Source organism: Panthera tigris, chromosome B2 (genome assembly GCF_018350195.1).
Source record: "Panthera tigris isolate Pti1 chromosome B2, P.tigris_Pti1_mat1.1, whole genome shotgun sequence".
NCBI classification, from domain to species: domain Eukaryota; kingdom Metazoa; phylum Chordata; class Mammalia; order Carnivora; family Felidae; genus Panthera; species Panthera tigris.
In genome coordinates this window covers 131,555,836-131,574,581 of record NC_056664.1, presented here as the reverse complement: position 1 = coordinate 131,574,581, position 18,746 = coordinate 131,555,836, and the positions used below count along the sequence as shown (strand labels likewise).

The 18,746-nt window shown below is 37.5% G+C and overlaps 1 long non-coding RNA gene across 15 annotated transcripts in view; it reads left to right on the top strand.

Annotated features, from left to right (window-relative positions):
• LOC102958195 overlaps positions 1-18,746 on the top strand; it is a 194,488-nt gene that overhangs the window by 139,499 nt on the left and 36,243 nt on the right. For 11 of the 15 annotated variants that reach the window (XR_006217909.1, XR_006217921.1, XR_006217908.1 and 8 more), the window contains 3 exons: positions 2,142-2,243; positions 12,744-12,816; positions 14,232-14,521. This is a non-coding gene — a long non-coding RNA (uncharacterized LOC102958195). Of the gene's footprint in view, positions 1-2,141; positions 2,244-9,283; positions 9,338-12,743; positions 12,817-14,231; positions 14,522-18,746 lie in introns of all 15 variants that reach the window. The other 4 variants (XR_006217916.1, XR_006217914.1, XR_006217913.1 and 1 more) reach the window with 2 other exon arrangements.

Here is an 18,746-nt window from a genome sequence, read left to right as displayed (position 1 = left end):
AACATGATGATTCAAACCCATCTCAAATTTAAGCGGGAAGAAAACAAACCAGAGTAGTAGGTCGTTGCTTGATTCATATGACTGGGAAATCCGGAGGGGGAACTGGCCCCAGGGATTCCACCAGGAACCCAAGATATATCACCAGATCTTCCTTGTCTCCCTTTACTGGCACTCCCACCCTCAAATCTTTCAACTGTGCTTGTACCTGCGAATTTTGTGATCTTCTTGCGTGGATGGCTTTGTACCCTGCACTGCTGGGTTGGTGGCAATGAGAGGAACACATTCACAGAGATTTTTAAGCTAATGCCATCCCAGTTTAGTGGCCTCCTACATTAAATAGAGAGCCTTCTTGCTAGGAATATGTATGCCAAATCTCAGAACAGGCTTTCATTTGCCTGACTTGGATTGTAGTCTAAATCTGGGACGATCACCACAGCCAGCAATACTAGCCTATTGTGATTTGCCAACGTTTGGTTCCTAGGCCACATCTTGTGACCAGGGAAGCAGCTTATAGTGATTGGCAACTCTAACAGGATTCGGTAGAAAGTCTAAGGGGAAGTTCATCAGAGGAAAGAGGGTATTAATGGCACAAGTGGGAGAAATGACGTCATGCACGTAGTACCAGTGACTGTCCCTAAACACCTGCCTATTGAAATCATTTGGGGAGATTTAAAAGCCATTGATGGGTCTCACACCCAGTGATTCTGATTTAATTCATCTGGGATGTGGCCTGGGTTTTGGGTAAGGAATTTCCTCCGCATTCTAATGTGCAGCCATGGCTGAGGACTCCTTGTCTAGTTGCTTTTTCAGGTCATCGTCTTACATCTTTCCAAATTAACCCTAAATCTCAGTTCTCTGCTTCACAAAAGCTTTGATTTCAGATGAATATATTCAAGACTCACTCCAATTTGATTTCAAACTCCTTTTCCAGTCCTATCTTCCACTACTATTTTTCCCCAAACTATGTTGCAGCAAATGTGGAGTGTTTCCTGATCTCTAGCCACCTATACAATACCTGGAGTTTCTCATGTGTAACTATACCATTTCTTCAGCTCACAGCAGTGCTGGAAATGTCCAATATGGTTGCCACTAGCCGCATGTGGTTATTGAACACTTAAAATGCGGCTAGTGTGATTGAATTTCAAATTTTATTTCAGTATACCCTTTTTAAAGATTTACTTCTTTATTTTGAGAGGGAAGGGGGGAGGCAGAGAGGGAGAGAGAGAATCTCAAGTAAGCTCTGCGCTGACAGTGTGGTGCTCAACATGGGGCTCGATCTCACGAACTGTGAGATCACACCTGATCCAAAATCAAGAGTCGGACACTTACCTGATGGAGACACCCAGGCTGGCCCCTATTTTAGTATACTTAATATAAATCTAAATCAAGTTAAATGTAAATATACCTACTGGCTACTCAGGGCAGATAGAAAGTCACCATTCTGTTAAAATTTACAAAATCCCTTTTGTGTAACTCTCCTGAAGCTTCTCTGATATCTCCAGCTGAAAGACTTATCTTATTCCTCTTACTTACTGAGCGCTCAAATTGGACATGGGAAGGACACTTATTTATACTGACCCATATTGTTCTTCCTGTCTCTCCTGATATTAGACATTTTTTGAGAGAGGGAACTGAGGGGGCTTGTGTTTAATAAAAACTCAGTAAGCATTCATTGAACAAAGGCAGACAAAATTGCGCCAGCCATAACCATCGGTGTGTACTTACACACTGCAGAAACGCAAAGGCAACAGATACATGCATACTGGGGTTCCCATGATCCAAAGTGTCGCCAGGGAGATGGAAAGCACGTGTCCTGGCTGTGTGAGAGAAACCGGGTCAGTAGAATAGGTGGGAGAGAATGACTTATCCATAAAGTGACCACCGGGTGATAACCTATTTTGTTTGGCTCTGAGGCAAAAATAATGGTGGACATCGAAGGTACTAATGATTTTTTATTAAAATAAATGAGGGGCACGGCATGAGGGGCACTGAGATTATACTCTAACACTTCATGAAGGGTTCTGGGATCAGTCCTAGTAAAACAGTTAAAATTCAGCCTGGCCCATGCCTTCTTTTTTTTTTTTTTTTTTGCAGAATTCGTTTGTAAAATGATGAACTCTCACTTCCTAAATTTCCTGCAGGTGCTCCCGGTGCTGGGGAAATGTCACTGTGAGAAGAATAGAAAACTTATTCCAAAGAGTATTGAAGACTGACTGAATCAGGTCTGGAACATTATTGAAACGGTAAGATAAACTCAAGTCCTTTCTGATAAAAGAAAAACTCTTTTTTAAAAAATGTAGTCCCTTCTGAATTATGGCCAAGTGTCACCGGATCATTTTCAATGAAGTTTTATCTATTAACAGCGAGGAGATGGGACTAGGTTCTGGGCTTCTCCTGGGAGCCCTGCTGCTTAGGTTTCTCTCCCCTGAGATCCCTGGTAATGGAAGCAGCTGAAGCTGGAGGTCATTAACATTTTGAGAACACCGCAAACTGACACTGTGTAATGTTATGACATTTCATCTCAAGACATTTCATCTCCTTTAATCAGTGTTTATGTTGGTGATACTTCATAGTTATTTGCTTTCACATAAAAATGGAACACTTCGGCATGTCATTAACATACGAGTAATTTATTTATTACCCCTTGCAATTGTTTCTAGCTCATTCTTTCTCTCCCCACCCCCATGCCCCCCTTCCTGTGTTCCTCTTTCCTCTCCCTCCCTTCTCCCCTTCTCCTTTGCTCCTTTTTTTATTGTTTCTGACTTTAAAAAATTTTTTTAACATTTATTATTGAGAGACAGAGAGTCAGAACATGAGCATGGGAGGGGCAGAGCAAGGGGGAGACACAGAATCCAAAGCAGTCTCCAGGCTCTGAGCTGTCAGCACAGGGCCCGACACAGGGCTCAAACCCACAAACGGGGAGATCATGACCTGAGCTGAAGTCATACGCTTAACCCACCGAGCCACCTAGGCGCCCCTATTGTTTCTGACTTTTGCTTTCATTCATGGTAGTTTTGAAAGTGCTTCCAAGTTTTCCTTCTGCTTTCTTCTTGGCAAGTGGGTGGTCTTGGGGTTCACACGCCTCCTTCTTAGTAAACTTTAAGTACAGAGTCTGGAAGAAATACAATTTCACCTCTCTGAAAAATGCTAATATTCCTCATTGTCCTTGGTGAGGAACAACTCCTTCTCTGCACGCTGCTCCATAGATGACTTTCTTCCTCTCATTTGATTCAGATATTGTCATGAACTTTTAGTGTCTGTTTTCATGGCTCCATTTCCCTTTCTTCCTCGTGTGGGGACACTTTATCTTACTTTGAAGCGACTTAAACTTTTCTTCCCTTCTCAGATCCCTTTCATTAAATGCAAACTGATTGGCTATTGATTCTTTTATATTAAAAAAAAATTTATTCCTTAGCATAAGTAGATGGTTGTGCATTTAATACCAGGGGCTAGGTGTCATTTTCTTTATTCGAGAATAAATAAACAATTTTTATTATACATTTCTTTTTAGGCTGAGTGGTCAAGAGTTAACCTCAGTCTAAGGAAATATTTCTCAACCTTGAGACTACTGACATTTTGAGCTGGGTAATTCCTTGGTTTGGGGGACTGTTCTGTGCACTATAGAATGTTTAGTAACATCCCTGACCTCTGCCTACCAGAGTCCAGTAGCACTTCCCAGTTGTGACAGCAACAGGTGTCTCCAGACATCGCCTAATGTCTCCTGGGGTGCCAAATAGCAGTACATTGAGAACCCCTGGTTTAGTGGAATGTCCCTCATTTTTGTGTGGTTATGTCTAAGTTCTAGGGCAGAGACTTGAGAAAAGATGGAGATGGCTTTTCCTTGAAACTATTCTTCATCCACATAAACTCTTCATCCACGTGGGCTCGTCCAAGGGGTCCCTATTCCCATGGCGACCTTACACCTTCCATCTAGGAAGGGCTCTCAGAACAGCTGTCTCTGCTCTGCCGTCAGGCACAGGCGCCATTGTTCCTGCATTGTTGCAGGATGTTCTACGAGGTGGCCTCAGGCCTGTCCCGGTGCCATGCTGGGGAGACAAGATGAGGGATAGGAATACAGGAGTCTTGAATGGCTCTGGTTTTCCTCCTGGGGGTAGTGGCCCAGTTGGGTGTGATCTTGGATTCCCGATTCCCTCTTGGGAGACCTTCTTACAGGACATGCTCCTCAGGAACCCATAGTCGATTCAGCTCTGCTTCTGCTGATTCTCCTTGTCCCCTGTGGTCCTTACCATCTTAATGTAGTCTGAAGACAGGCTGGACTAGTTCTTTATCTAATTTTCCAAATATGGTGTTTTATGGCCGGGGATTTATGTACTTCCTTGTTGTACTTTTGACACCAAAAAGTTTTCTCTGCTTCTATGCTATATTATCCCTTCCTAAAACAACGAATTCTTCTGAGTGAATGGGTAGAGTAAAGGATACAAGGAAATGAGAGGAAAAAAAAATATATATATACACATACATATCCCCATCACTTGTTTATTCTGGTGCTACATTTTTATGGGAAGATAAATAAAGGGTAAAGAATTGGGGTGCCTGGGTGGCTCAGTCGGTTAAGCATCCGGCTTCAGCTCAGGTCATGATCTCAAGGTTCATGGGTTGGAGCCTTGCATCGGGCTCTGTGCTGACAGCTCAGAGCTTGGAATCTGCTTCGGATTCTGTCTCCCTCTCTCTCTCTGCCCCTCCCCTGCTCACGCTCTGTCTCTCTCCCTGTCTTGCAAAAATAAATAAAATGTTAAAAAAAAAAAGAGTAAAGAGCCATCTATCTTATCCTCAGTGTACAGAAAAATGACTAGGCCTGTGGGGAAGCAGGGGATTCTCAGGAAAGCAGAGCTTAGATGATGGTGCTTCCGAGCTGGGTATCTTGGGAATAGGACGAAATTAGGAATTTCCCATGAAATTGGGCCTCCAGGATGAGAATAGTATCTGTGCACTATGGTTTTGCTTTATACTAAAGACGCAAGGGTTGCTTAGTAATCCCCTGCAGTTCTGGTCGTCTGATGCTCATTACTCTTTGCAAGGCCTCTTGTCCACTCCTCACCTCCAATTTCCCAACTTACATTTGGCTTATATCATTCTCTTTGAAAGCATTAATGTGAACCATGCCTTATTTCACGTAGTTTTAAGTTACATACGTGGTGTTGTGTTTCTTGTTTTTGTCACTGATTACTTCGTATTTAGGATCTGATGGGCCTAAGGTAGTATCGCTTTTCTTGTTGTTTTAAATTGCGTTTCTCTGATGACTAATGACTTTGGACAACAGTCATATGTTTTGTTAAACCTCTGGGTTTTTTAGCTATGAATTGACCCAAATATCCTTTACTCATCTTTAAAATTTGAGATTCTTATAACTTTCTTCATGTGCATATGAGTTCCTTATATATCCCAGATAATAATTCCCTTGTCGTTTTAGACATGGAAAATATAATATCTCTGCAACATCTTTTTGTTAACTTTATTCACAGAAATTCTTAATTTGACGTGATTAAATGCATTAACGATGCTTTTGGAATTTTGTTGAAGAAGTTCCTCTCTAACCCTAGGGCACATTATCTCCTGCCTTTATGGTTTCTCTGGATTTATTTCCTTAATATATCTGGATTGTATCTTTATATGTGGTAGTAGGTATGGATTTTCTTCCACTATGAGCAACTATCATCATTTACTAAATAGTCTGATTTGTGATGCCATCTTGATTATATAATAATAATTCTGAGATATGAGTCTTTCTCACAGAAATTATGGTCTTGAGGTCAGTTTCTCTCTTTTTGAATGGATATCATACTGTTTTTAATAGAACGACTTTGTAGTAAGTCTTAGCAGCTGTGAGGCCAAGTGTTCGTCTCATTTGCTTATCATTGTGATATTGTCTAGAATCATGATTCAGGGTTGCTTGTAAGCAAATAAGTAAGGACTGTCAGACCACACACCAGTATTAGCGGGTAAACTAATGGAAGTGGAAGTAGTAGAAGGTGCTGGGCCTATTGCATTCTGGGGAAGAGCACAAAAAGTAAGTAGGAATAAACATTAGACTCTGAGAAAGGAACTCTAACTTTGGGCTGCAGGGTTGTTAAGCCACGTAATTAAAAAAGCACTAGCTTCTAGAAATTGTAGAATTGAAAACCATAATAAATGCACTTAAAGCTTAATGAAAGTGTTACATAGGGTAATGGAAGCAAATAAATAGAAAATTAGTGAACTGTGATATAGATCTTTAAAAATCCTATAAAACACGGAGGGTAGTGACAAGTAGATGGAAAATGTAAGTGAGGTTGATAAACATGGAAATTGAATTTAAGGGCCAACATGTATCTAATTAAAATTCCCGAAGGACAAAATGTATGCAATTTCATCTACATAAATCAATAATAATGTCCAATTTGTGGGGTAAAAACAAAGCAACAATGAGCTAAATGTTTGGGCTACAATAGTGGGAAACTGGGAGGAAGTGATTAGAATTTACTTTATCCTAGTAATTGTTGATTGTATTGTTGGGCACAGGGTAAAGATACTGATTACTGTTAGACTTTGCCAGCTATGCATATTAAGATATCAAAGTAATCACTAAAAAAATAATAACTGAATACTTACATTCCAAAGTTGTTAAAGGAAAAAGACTGGAAAGCAAAAGGGAAAAAAAGAAAGCATGGAAAGAGAAAAAAAAATCACACATTTTGGGACAAATAGGAAGTACAAAATAAAATGATAGAAGTAAATCCAAGTATACTAAGTTTACTGAGAGACATTAAAACTGGCATAGATCATCAGACTACATTTTTTTTTAAGTCAAGCTTCATTCTGTTTAAAAGAGACACACTTAACCATACATAAGCACACAATATCAACAAAACTTCCAACGCTATTAGATTGCAATGCAAAATTGCAATTTGATCTACAAAATTGGCAATTTCATATGGTTCTAACTAATATCATAGTGTCACAATGTAGACCTTTTGACAGAACGATCTTTATCACATGAGATAAGGAATATCATTGTATATTAATAAAGTTTAAATCTGTCAGGAGAACATAACACCTCTTGAGAATATAGCAGCAGAAATTAAAAATAAATAAAGTAAAAAAAATTGACAAAATTACAGGAAGAAACAGAAATATCCAGAATGGTAATGGGATGTTTTAATACAACACTCTCAGTTTTTGATAAATGAGCCAGCAAGTAGTTGGAACATTTGAATAGCACAATGAAGAAGCATCATGTAGTAGACAATGTATTTTTTCTATTGGAAAATAGACATAGTTTTCAAAATCACAGAAAACATTTTTGGAAATCAATCATATTTAAGACCATCAATTAAGTCTCAATAAATATCAAAGGACCCATATTATAGAAATACAAAGTTTGTCGACCATAGAGCAAGTGAACCTCAACAGATTTCAATGAGTCAGTATTATACACATCATGGTTCTGACCACAGTGCAATTAATCAGGAGACAAAGAATAATTTCTAGAAATCCCTTGCATTTAGAAATTTAAAAACGTGTTGAATAACTCAGGCCAAAGATAATACTAGAAAGGAATTAGAGCATATTTAGAATAATGAAAATAATAATTTTAAGACTACTTCTCAGCCTTGTGGGACACAAATTAAGTAGTCCTTAGAGGCAAACTTACAGACTTAAACCCACTATGAGAAAATAAGGTCCCAAATCATGAGCTAAGCATCCACAACAGAAGCTACAAAAGGAACAAGAGAACAAATTTAAATGAAATAGAGGCTAGCGCATAACAAAGAGAAGAGTATAAATCAATGAAATAGAAACAAACAGATGTTAGAATTAATAAAAGCAAAAATTGCTTCCTCAGCAAGAAAAAAATAAAATCCTCCAACCCCGACATAATTGATGTACAAGAAAAATAAACAACATGAGCAATAAAAAAAGAGATATCGTTAGAGACAAAATTGTGATAAAAGATAACAATTCTGGAAAACTTTATGCCGAAAACAAAAATTTACACAAAATAGACAAATATTAGAAAAATATACAATAAAATTTATTCAAGAAGAAATATAAAACCTTAATGGATCTAAAACCACAAGCAATTGAATTAATAATTTAAAGTCTTCTCACAAGGAAAATACAAGGTCAAGATAGTTTGTAAGTAAAAGCTATGGAGAATCCAAGGAATACATATCTGCAATCTTATGTAAATTCTTCTGGAGCATAAAAAAAAGGAACATACTTTCAACATATTCTATAGCCCAGTCTAATGATAACACCAATTCCAAAGGCAATGAAAGAAAGAATGATTATAGGCAAGTTCCATGAATTAAAGTATGTTCAGAGTTATAAACGCAATATTAACACATTAAATCCAACAATGTGTTAACAAAGGTAAGGTATCACAATTAATTTTCATATATCCCAGGCATATAAAAGTGATGACATAGTAACAGATTAATGGGGAAAATGTTCTTATCAACATTTATAGCAAAATATTTGATCATTCATAATTCAAAAATAAATAAATAAATAATTCACAAATAAAAACTCCTGAAAATAGGAAGAGAACTCAGCCTGACAAGTACACCTGCCAATAATCTATGATAACATAGCATTTAATGAAACATGGTAGGCATTCCTTTTAAAATCAGGAATGCAACAATTGACTACTAGCACTAATTTATCACTGTTCTTGACATTCTCAGTTGTGCACCAGAGAAACATAAAATATAAAGTGATTGGAAAGAAACAAAACTATCATGATTTTTGTCCTAGTAAAACCCAAGTGACACACAGTCAAATTATTAGCAATAGTGCTAGTTTAGCAATGTTCTTAAATATAAGATTACTACCTGAAAATATCAGTAGAGCTTAAAAATCAATTGAAAGGATATTTAGCATTATAAAAAATAACACATATAGAAATAAACCAAACCATAGATGTGCAAACCTTTATTGAAAAAAATTGAACCACTAAAAGACATTAAAGAAAACCTACCGTGCCTACTATGTGCATGAGAATAACCACACACTAGAACATCTTTATGATTAGGTGAAGAAGAGGTGACCCTTTTCCTGCACAGGTAGGGAAGTCAGAGTTCACTGACGCACACTCACTTCCCCTTGTGAGAGAAATCACAGGCTGAGGGGTTCTCTTGGCCCCAAACTGTGCCACCTAGGGTGAGGGGTGTCATGGGCAAAATGAAACCCCTCCTCTTATCTACTTTAACGTGTTTATGCTTGGATTTTTTTTTCTCCAATCACATGCTGGAATTCTCTGCTGGGCCTCCAACTCCCATAGAGTACTCTCATCTGTGGATGACTAACAAAATTGAAGTTCTGTGGGAAGATGATGGTAAGGAAGTCTTATTCCACCATCTTGAATGTCTCTCTAAGAAGACTTTTTTTTTTAAGTTGATTTACTTTGAGAGAGAGCGAGAGCAAGTGCACGAGTGTAAGAGAGAGATGGAGAGAGAGAATCCCAAGCAGGATCCAGCACTGTCAGTGAGGAGTCTGACATGGGGCTTGAACCCATGAACCGTGAGATCATGACCTGAGTCAAAATCAAGAGTCCATTGCTCAACAAACTGAGCCACCCAGGTGCCCCAAGAAAGACTTCTTAAAGCCAGAAAAAAGTGTACAGTTGAGAAAATATTGAATAATTCAACAATAGCAAAAGGAATTTGTTTATCAAAAGGTTCTATAAAGAAAGAGAAAAGACAAAGCTCCAAAGTGGAAAGAGATATTTGCAGAGACAGATTAAGAATCAGCATTCTGAATATAGAAAGAAGTCTTAGGAATTAAAAAGAAAATTCAAACAACAACCCAACAGAAAAATGAGTAAAAGATATGAACAGATATTTCACAGAAATGGAAACACAGTGCACATTAATTGTATAAAAAAGCAATAAACCTCACTACGGTAGTTCTATTTAAAAGTGCAATGAATTACCATTACATACTTGTCCTATGAATATGTACACAAAATATAATATACATACTTTGTGTTTTAGTACATTTGGGGTGTCATAACAAACAGCTCTAACAGTTTATAACACAACAGAAATTTATTTCTAATGGGACTGGAGCCTGGGAAGTCCAACATTAAGGTGCTGGCGTATTTGGTGTTTGGCAGAGGACCTGATTCCTCCTAGATGACCATCTTCTCACTATAACCTCACACGGCAGAAAGGGTGAGGGAACCTGGGAACTCTTTATAAGGGTAGTAATCCCGTTCATAACCCAATCAACTCCCAAAGGGCCAACCTCCTAATTCCATCACCTTGAGGACTAGGATTTCAACAGATGAACTGTGGGGGAATGCAAGCATTCACCCCATAGGACCTAATGACGGAGACTTCATAAATCAGGTGAGTGTACACAGACTCAACCAGCATGAAAAACAAGTGGCACTCTTTGGTAGAGTTGGACACGCACAGTCTTCAGAAGTCAACAATTGTATTCTTGCATGCATTATATATCATAAGGAAACACTTGCTCATATACCCAAAAGAGAGTATAGGAATATTTGGACGTGCATCATAATGGCACCCAACTGGCACAATGTCCTTAGGAAAATGGAGGAGCAAATTATACAATATTCACATAATGAAACATCTATTCAACAGTGAGGTTGAGCTACAGCCCTGTGCATCCCTGTGGGTGAATATTAAAAAGTAATAATTGAGTAAAAAAGGCAAGACCTTAAAGAATGAATACAAGATTTCAATATTATAAATTTCAGAAAATAAGCAAAACAAAATATATATTAAAAGAAACGAGAGAGTGTGATTAAAAATTAAAATTCAGGCTAGTGAGTTCTATTGGCGTAGAGTGAGAACGGAGAAAAGGATGATGAAAAGCAGTCAGTGGTGCCAATAATAGTTTCTTTTCTGATTGGTGGTGGTTCCTGGGTGTTTGCTTTACTTTTTATGTTCATGTTTGCATATGTCACATACATTCATTTCACATGTCAAATGTTCCCAAACAAAAAAGTCCAAGGCAAGTGCCCTTTATCTCTTTATTAAAATGACGGAAATTTGTCAACATGTGCTATTTTTTTCCAATATGCTAAAATAATCCTTCCCTCCTTAAAAATCTATCCTCTTTACCCCCTTCTCTTTATTGTATTTTATTGTATTAGTTTAATTTTTTTTTTACCTGTTTACTCTACTTGATAAGTTCCATGTGCCGATTATTTTGTTTGACTTACTCCTCTCAAGTCTAGTCCCCTGCTATGACTTCCCATTAGCCAAATCCAACTGGAAATATGAGAACAAGCGAGTCAAGGTGAAGTAGTTTTCAGCCTCTGAGAGCAGAGGGCAGAGCCAAGAGGTATAAAATATAGTCTCATTGGTTTCTGTAACCTCATGTACACCTTGCCCATTCAACGTTACATATGGTAGTGGCTTCTTACTTTTGCTGATCCTGGGGTGCATGGATTTCTCTTGTTTGTTTCCTAAATATTTCCCAACATATCTAAGTAGCTCTTTCATTAAAACCATTTAATTTGTACCATCTGTGGTAAATTTTTATTCCTGCCAGAACCTTGTTTCACACCTGATCGTTCTCAGTCACTGCATTTCCTCAACATCTAGAATACCTAACCCAGTAGTAACTAACGAAAAACCAGCAAAAACAAAACACAAAACAAACAAACAAACCCCCAAAATAGACTCTTGTAGCTTAGAGTTTGAAATGACTTATTAGAGTATGTGATCCAACTTTCCCTGTTATAGATGTGGTAGCAGGTCTTGAAGAAGCCAAGCTCACCGGGAAAGAAGTCTTGTGCCCAGCACATAGCCCTGGCTAGTGATAGATGGCTTCTTGATAAAAAACACACCACATACAATTACCACATGATTATATCCCACCAGTAGCAGCTGATTAGGTCAGGACTGGGAAATTGTCTCCAGGATTATAGATTCACCTATTGGCTAGAAGCAGCTCATGAGATATCTAGCATGGGGCCTTAGCCCAAACAAAATGATAGTGATTAAATAAGCCTCATCAGATTCTCTTCCTTGGAGAATTTGACTGCAAAATACCAGGAGAGTGCTCTACATGTAATAAAGGCTAATGCTAAAAAAGACACAGAAATCAGGTATCAGAGGCTGTAAGATGACAGTGGTCACGAGAAACTGTGAGTGTGTAGAGCTTATGAATACTTTGAAGTTCAAAGTACAGATGTCATGACTAAGCAGAAGCTAAAAGATATACAGCAGTAGAGATAAGGAGCTGAGTCACAGTATTGGCAAGAAATTGTCTAGAAACTTACAAGTTAATGTTGGTAGTGAAGCAACTTTGGATCCTAAATTATTTTCTAAATCCCACACTTTATTCCTCTCCTTTGAGGTCCAGAATAGACCCGTTACTGGGTTAGTGCAGATTTCCTTAGTTCTTTTTTTCCATCTATATTTTAACAACAAACTCTCATTATCAGAAGTTCTGGCAAATATAAAAAAAAAAAGTGGAGAAACCAACGCTGTGGCTCTCAGTTTGGTATTCTTTCCACCATATCACTCACATCAAGGTATCAATCAAATTTGAATCTCCTTTATGCCTCCTTCCTATTCCAGCCTGGCTTAGAGAAAGTTTACAAGTCCACTCTTTGATAATTTTACCATACCATGATTGCTGTGCAAAATTCTTCTCTTTTACGTGATCTGTGTGAGTTGTGGAAAACATTTGACACCAATCAGTGGATGATCCAAGGGGTAAGCTCAAATTTCCCCAAATTTACGATACGCATTTTTTTACAGATGATCTAAATTATAAGTAGAGAAATGGGAAAGTATAAATATCTGAAGACCAACAGTGAGAATTACATAAAAGGTAAATTCTTTCATTCCTCCAAAATGCTCATCCTTACTAGCCACAATCCCAGGAAAAGCCACTCTGAGAATAGAATGTTGGGTGGAGAGGCAGCTCAACGGGGGAACAAGACAGAATGAAATGTGATGCTTGGAAGAGACAGCACTCAGCAGCAGCATCAGGGGTGTATAAAAAGCAGACTGGCACGGAGGAGTGCATTCTTTTGGATGGATTCATAAAGGGGTGATTAGTATGAGAAAAATGTAGGGGTGTCATTTATCTTGATTGTCCCAAAGCCCTTGACAGAATGCTTTTCTGAGGACTCTCTCACAAGAAGTGAACTCAAATTGCCTTGAAAATTGGCCGATGAGTCCAAAATAAAGAAAAATGATAAACGGCAAATGCATCTAGTTCTAGGAAAGTAGCTGAATATGACAAAAGAATTGATATCATTTTTTTCATTTTCTCACATCTTCAAAAGTTACCTGAAGGTAGTTTTTTTAAAAAATATGCATTGAGTTAAACTTACTGGGTGTGAGGTACCTTGAATGCCGTGACTATTCTGAGCTGAAATAAGAAGAGTTTATGTTGCTTCTGGGAGCAAGAGGTGGTGAGATGCCATTTGGAGGCCAATGTATGAGAATTTCTGGTATGTTCTTTATTGTGGTATATGGGAATTTCAGGACAAACTTTTAAATCAAGATAATTCTGGGAAATTCTGGACTTATTTATCAGGAAGTGAGATTTATGGGGTGCCTGGGCGGCTCAGTCCATTGAGTGCCCAACTCTTGATTTGGGCTCAGATCATGATCTCATGGTTTGTGAGATCGAACCCTATGTCGAGGTCTGTGCTGACAGTGCAGAGCCTGCTTGGGATTCTCTCTCTCTCTGACTCTGCCCCTCATGCACACACTCTCTCTCTTTGTCTCAAAATAAATAAATGAATAAACAGTAAAAAAAAAAAAAAAAAAAGAATCGATTAAAAAAATGAGATTTGTGATTTCCTGATAACAAAAAGTTTAGGATCCAGGATAAGGGAGTTGAGGATTGCTCGCACACATCTTAAACATGATATAATGGTATAAACTTGGAGATAATAGAGCATATGAACATGGTTTCTGGTTTCTTTGATTCCCTTTTCCTCTCCCCTGAAGCCTTTTCTTCTTTTCATAACCTGAGAAATTTAAAAATGTCACCCAGATAATGTCATTACCCTTAAAACCCTTCAGTCTTCCATTGCTCTTTGAAAATAATTCAGAGATTTTGTTAATCATTGTGTTTTCTACCTGCTCCATCACTTACAGGTCTGGCATATTGTAGGAACTCAATGTCTGCTGAAAAAATGGAAAAATTTAATGAATGATGAACGAATATAAATGCAGTGTAAAAATATTGCTGAATATTTAACCTGAGTTTTCTTCTTTTTTTCTCCTGAGGTGTCTCTACCACAGCTGTAGGAATGTAGTGGCAATTCCTATCAATAAAAGTGATGAATGTGGCTGACAGACAATATGAACTTTCAAACATCAGGTTATATTTTTAGTGCCGTGTCTGATTGGTTCACCAAAACCAAGAATGCATTACATTTGGACGACATTACACCCGTCAGGCCACTCTAAAGGTTATGCAAACTGTGATCTACATGACTTCAGATCTGAGAACAGAATCTGGGGATCTGAGAACTTTCTCACATGTAGGACATATGTGAGTTTTCAGTGCCTTGAAAGTAGGTACTTAGCTTTATTCATCTTCTGTTCCCCACAGTCTCTGTGATTATACCTAAGTCCGAGTTGGAAATTAATCTGTATTTGTTTGTTTAATGGAATTTGAAAATAATCATACGTATTCTTGTAATATATATTCTCATTTTGAGATAATTCCAGTTTATAAACTAGTATTTTAATAATGCATAATTGGTTAGTTTATTTAAAAAATCCAAAGTGGAAAATCATAAAGGTGATTCCTATATACCTTAAAAATTTAACTTTTTAAAAAGTTTATTTATTTATTTATTTATTTATTTATTTATTTATTTATTTTTATGTCGAGCTACTTTGTGGGGGGGGGGGGGTCAGAAAGAGGAGGACAGAGGATCCAAAGTGGGCTCCACACTGATAGCAGCAAGCCCGACATGGGGCTCAAACCCACAAACCATGAGATCGTGACCTAAGTTGAAGTCGGTTGCTCAACCGACTGAACCACCAGGCACCCCAAGTTTATTTAGTTTTGAGAGAGACAGAGAGAAACATGATCTGGGAAAGGGCAGAGAGAGAGGGAGATAGAAAATCCCAAGGAGGCTCTGCACTGTCACCGCAGAGCCCAACGTGGGGCTTAAACTCACAAACTTTGAGATCACCACCCAAGCCAACATCAAGACTTCCATGCTTAGCCCACTGAGTCACCCAGGTGGTCCTTAGAAATTTAACCTTTAAGACATGAAGCGTACCTTTCTTCAGCAGTTTTTGACCTAGGGATCACGCCTATTCTTTGGCCATTTACATCCTATTCTTTGGGTCCATTGATAAAAGTTCTGACTTATTTGTATTATATTACAATCACCGCAAGCATAAGGCATGATCCTAAATTTGCATACTCTTGTAAGTAAAGTGAGAAGTGAGACACGCTACCAGTTCAGAATCCTTTTAGGTTTTTTATCTTTCTTTCCCTTAACCTTATACAGTTGCCTCTCCACAATTCTTTTGACAGTGGATATTTAAGTGAGTTGCCTATTTGGGGTGCCTGGGTGGCTCAGTCGGTTAAGCTCTGACTTCAGCTCAGGTCATGATCTCACAGTTGGTGGGTTCGAGCCCCGTGTTGGGCTCTGTGCCAATAGCTCAACCCGTGGAGCCTGCTTCGGATTCTGTGTCTCCCTCTCTCTCTGCCTCTGCCCTGCTTATGCTCTGTCTCTCAGAAACATAAATAACCATTAAAAAAAAAAAAAAGAATTTAAGTGAGTAGCCTATTTTTTAATCTTTCCAAACTATTTCATTTCACATTGATGGAAACAATTCTATTTTTTTCCCAGGTGCATTTAATTAGCTTATTCAATAGCAATTTAACTTACATACTTGTAATAACCAGTACAAATCAACATAAATAGATCAGAAATAGACATACTCTTTTTTTTTTCATTTTTAAAGTTTATTTATTTATTTTGAGAGAGACAGAGCGTGAGCCAGGGAGGGGCAGAGAGAGAGAGACAGAGAGAGAGAGAGAGAGAATCCCAAGTAGGCTCTGCAGAGTCAGTACAAAGCCCAACGTGGGGCTTGAACTCACGAAACTGTGAGATCAGGACCTGATCCGAAATCAAGAGTCAGACACTTAACTGACTGAGCCACCCAGGTGCCCCAGACATCAATTCTTAGTAAGCATATCACTCTCAGACAGAGGAGCAGAATGTCAACATTCTACAAGGTATATTAGTGTGACCATTCACTGTAGCGGAGAGCTGGGAGTAAGTGGGATCTGTTAATCTGAGGTCAGATTGGAGAACTATTGTTTTGTAATTGTAATTATGTTGTAAGTACATGATTACTAAATATTGTCTAAATAATGAATATAGTCAGAAGGAGTAAGTGCAGCATGTCCTAAAGAGTATCTTTTTTTTTAGGCTACAAAGAACTTGACACTCTGGACACAGACTGATCTTAATTAATTTAGGGTATGAGTAGGGCTTTAAGAAGAGCCATTATATTTGTGAATCAGATCCTTTGCACACTAGTCATTTAAGAAAGTGTTGACAAAAAAAAAATGTGTCTCAAGATGGTTTTCTGGAGCAAACGGAGGAAGCGTGAATTCAACTATACTTGTGAAATTCACAATCACGTGCACTTTGATGCTAATGGTTTTAATGAAAATAACTTTTGCATATTGCATACTTAAAAGGGTTTCAGGAACACGATCTCATTTGAGCCTCATACCCTATGAGCTGAGTACTGTAGGCAGAGTCATTACCCTAGTTTCTGACATGAGGGATCTGAGACCCAAGAAAATTAAGTGATTTCTCGGTGATTTCATGACGTTAATACATAACAGTAACTCAAATCACATCACTTCATTTTTTTTTTTTTTTGTTTTGCTTTTCCCTGTTGAAGCTTGTTGTGCAATAAGTTGTCTTGAGCAGAATAAATTATCTTTGTTCAATAGGGGAAAAAAGCAATGAATCATCCTTTTTTCCGTTAACTCCATTAACATGCTTGCTACCTAAGGGTGCATCTCTCTGTATAGGTTTGTCTTCCCTAGACTTACGTACAGGAAAACAGTGATCATCTCCTCTTTGAATGCCAGTCCTGTAATTAATGGGACATATTAATTTGGCCGAGCTGAATTCCAAGAGATGGAGCTTTGCCCATTTTAGGAATAAGAATGCATAATAAATACTAAATAAAAGTTGGTGTTTTATAAAAAAAAAAATAGAAGAAAAAACTAGGAGTTTTGAAATTTGGTATTTTATAAAAAGAAATAGAAGTAAAAACTTGGAGATTTGAAGAGGAAGAATATTTCAGTGCCTTTTTAAGAGAACCTCAGGATTTGATGACATATAGTATTATCCTCACATTCTTAGGTTCTTCTGTTTACTTATTAAATCTTATTTTTCTATTTTTAATTCACCATTCTACTCTTTATTAATTTCTTCATGCTACCTTCATTGTGTATTTTAATTATTCAAGCTACTTTAGTTGAATGTTCATTTATTTTATATTTTTAAAAATATTGAAAATATTTTTGTCAGGTCATGATATGAGTCTTATTCTCCTGGATTTGAAGAAATAATAGGAAGTTTTCATCTTTCTCTCCAAGATCTGAAAACATTTAAATAACATAAAATTATTTATGTTAAGAGTTGGAAGAATTTTCTATGAAAACTGGCAGTTTAGGGAATAACTTTGTTTCACTTATTCATTTGGGTCTGTGTAGGTTTCCTATATTTTCTGGATTTCTTTTGATAATTTATACTTTCCTAAAAAAACTATCTGTTTTATTAATGGTTAAAGACTTACTTGCAGAGTTAAATAAAATAATCCTTTGCACAGTTAAAATTTTTTCTTTGTATATTTTTTTCTTTTATATTTTAATGTGTATTTGTGCTTCTCCCCACCCTTTTTGTTTTTGTTTTTGTTTTTTGAGAGAGAGAGAGAGAGAGAGAGAGAGAGAGAATCTTAAGCAGACTCCATGCTCAGCATGGGGCTGGATCCTGTGATCCTGGTATCATGACCTGAGCCCAAATCAAGAGTCTGTTGCTCAACCAACTGAGCAACCCAGGCACAGCACCCCCTTTTTTTTGTCTTATTTTAAAACAATTTTTCCACCCTCCTGCAAATAATTGACTTTCATCTATATTTACCAGTTCCAAGTTTTGTTTTCTATTTACTAATTCACCGATTTCTAGTTTCATCTTTATTCATTCCTTCATTCTGCCTTTCTTACGGGTTCGTTTGTTGCTATATTTTTCCGAGGTTCTTGAGCTGAATGCCTTATTTAACTTAATACATTATTATTTAGTGATGTGTTTAAGGCTATAAATTTTCTTCTTCCATGTACAGCTTTGATTATAAGTCTTTGTTTTGAAAATGTTTTTCTTTTTATTATTTTATAATTTTTTGGTAATGTTAACCTTTATTTGTTCTTTTAATTGTAAATTTTGTGAGAAGTATTTTTATATTGAGCACCTACTATGGGCAGGTGCTATTTTTTTGGAATTTTTATTTTTTTATTTTTAGAGAGAGAGAGAGAGAGAGAGAGAGAGAGAGAGAGAACATGAGTGGGGGGAGAGGGACAGAGGGAGAGAGATAGAAATCAGGTTCCACACTCAGCATAGAGCCCAATGTGGGGCTTGATCCCACAACCCTGGGATTATGACCTGAGCAGAAATCAAGAGTTAGACACTCAACAAACTGAGCCACCCAAGCACCCCTGTGGAAGGGAGTTTTTACATTTTAAAAAGGCTGTGA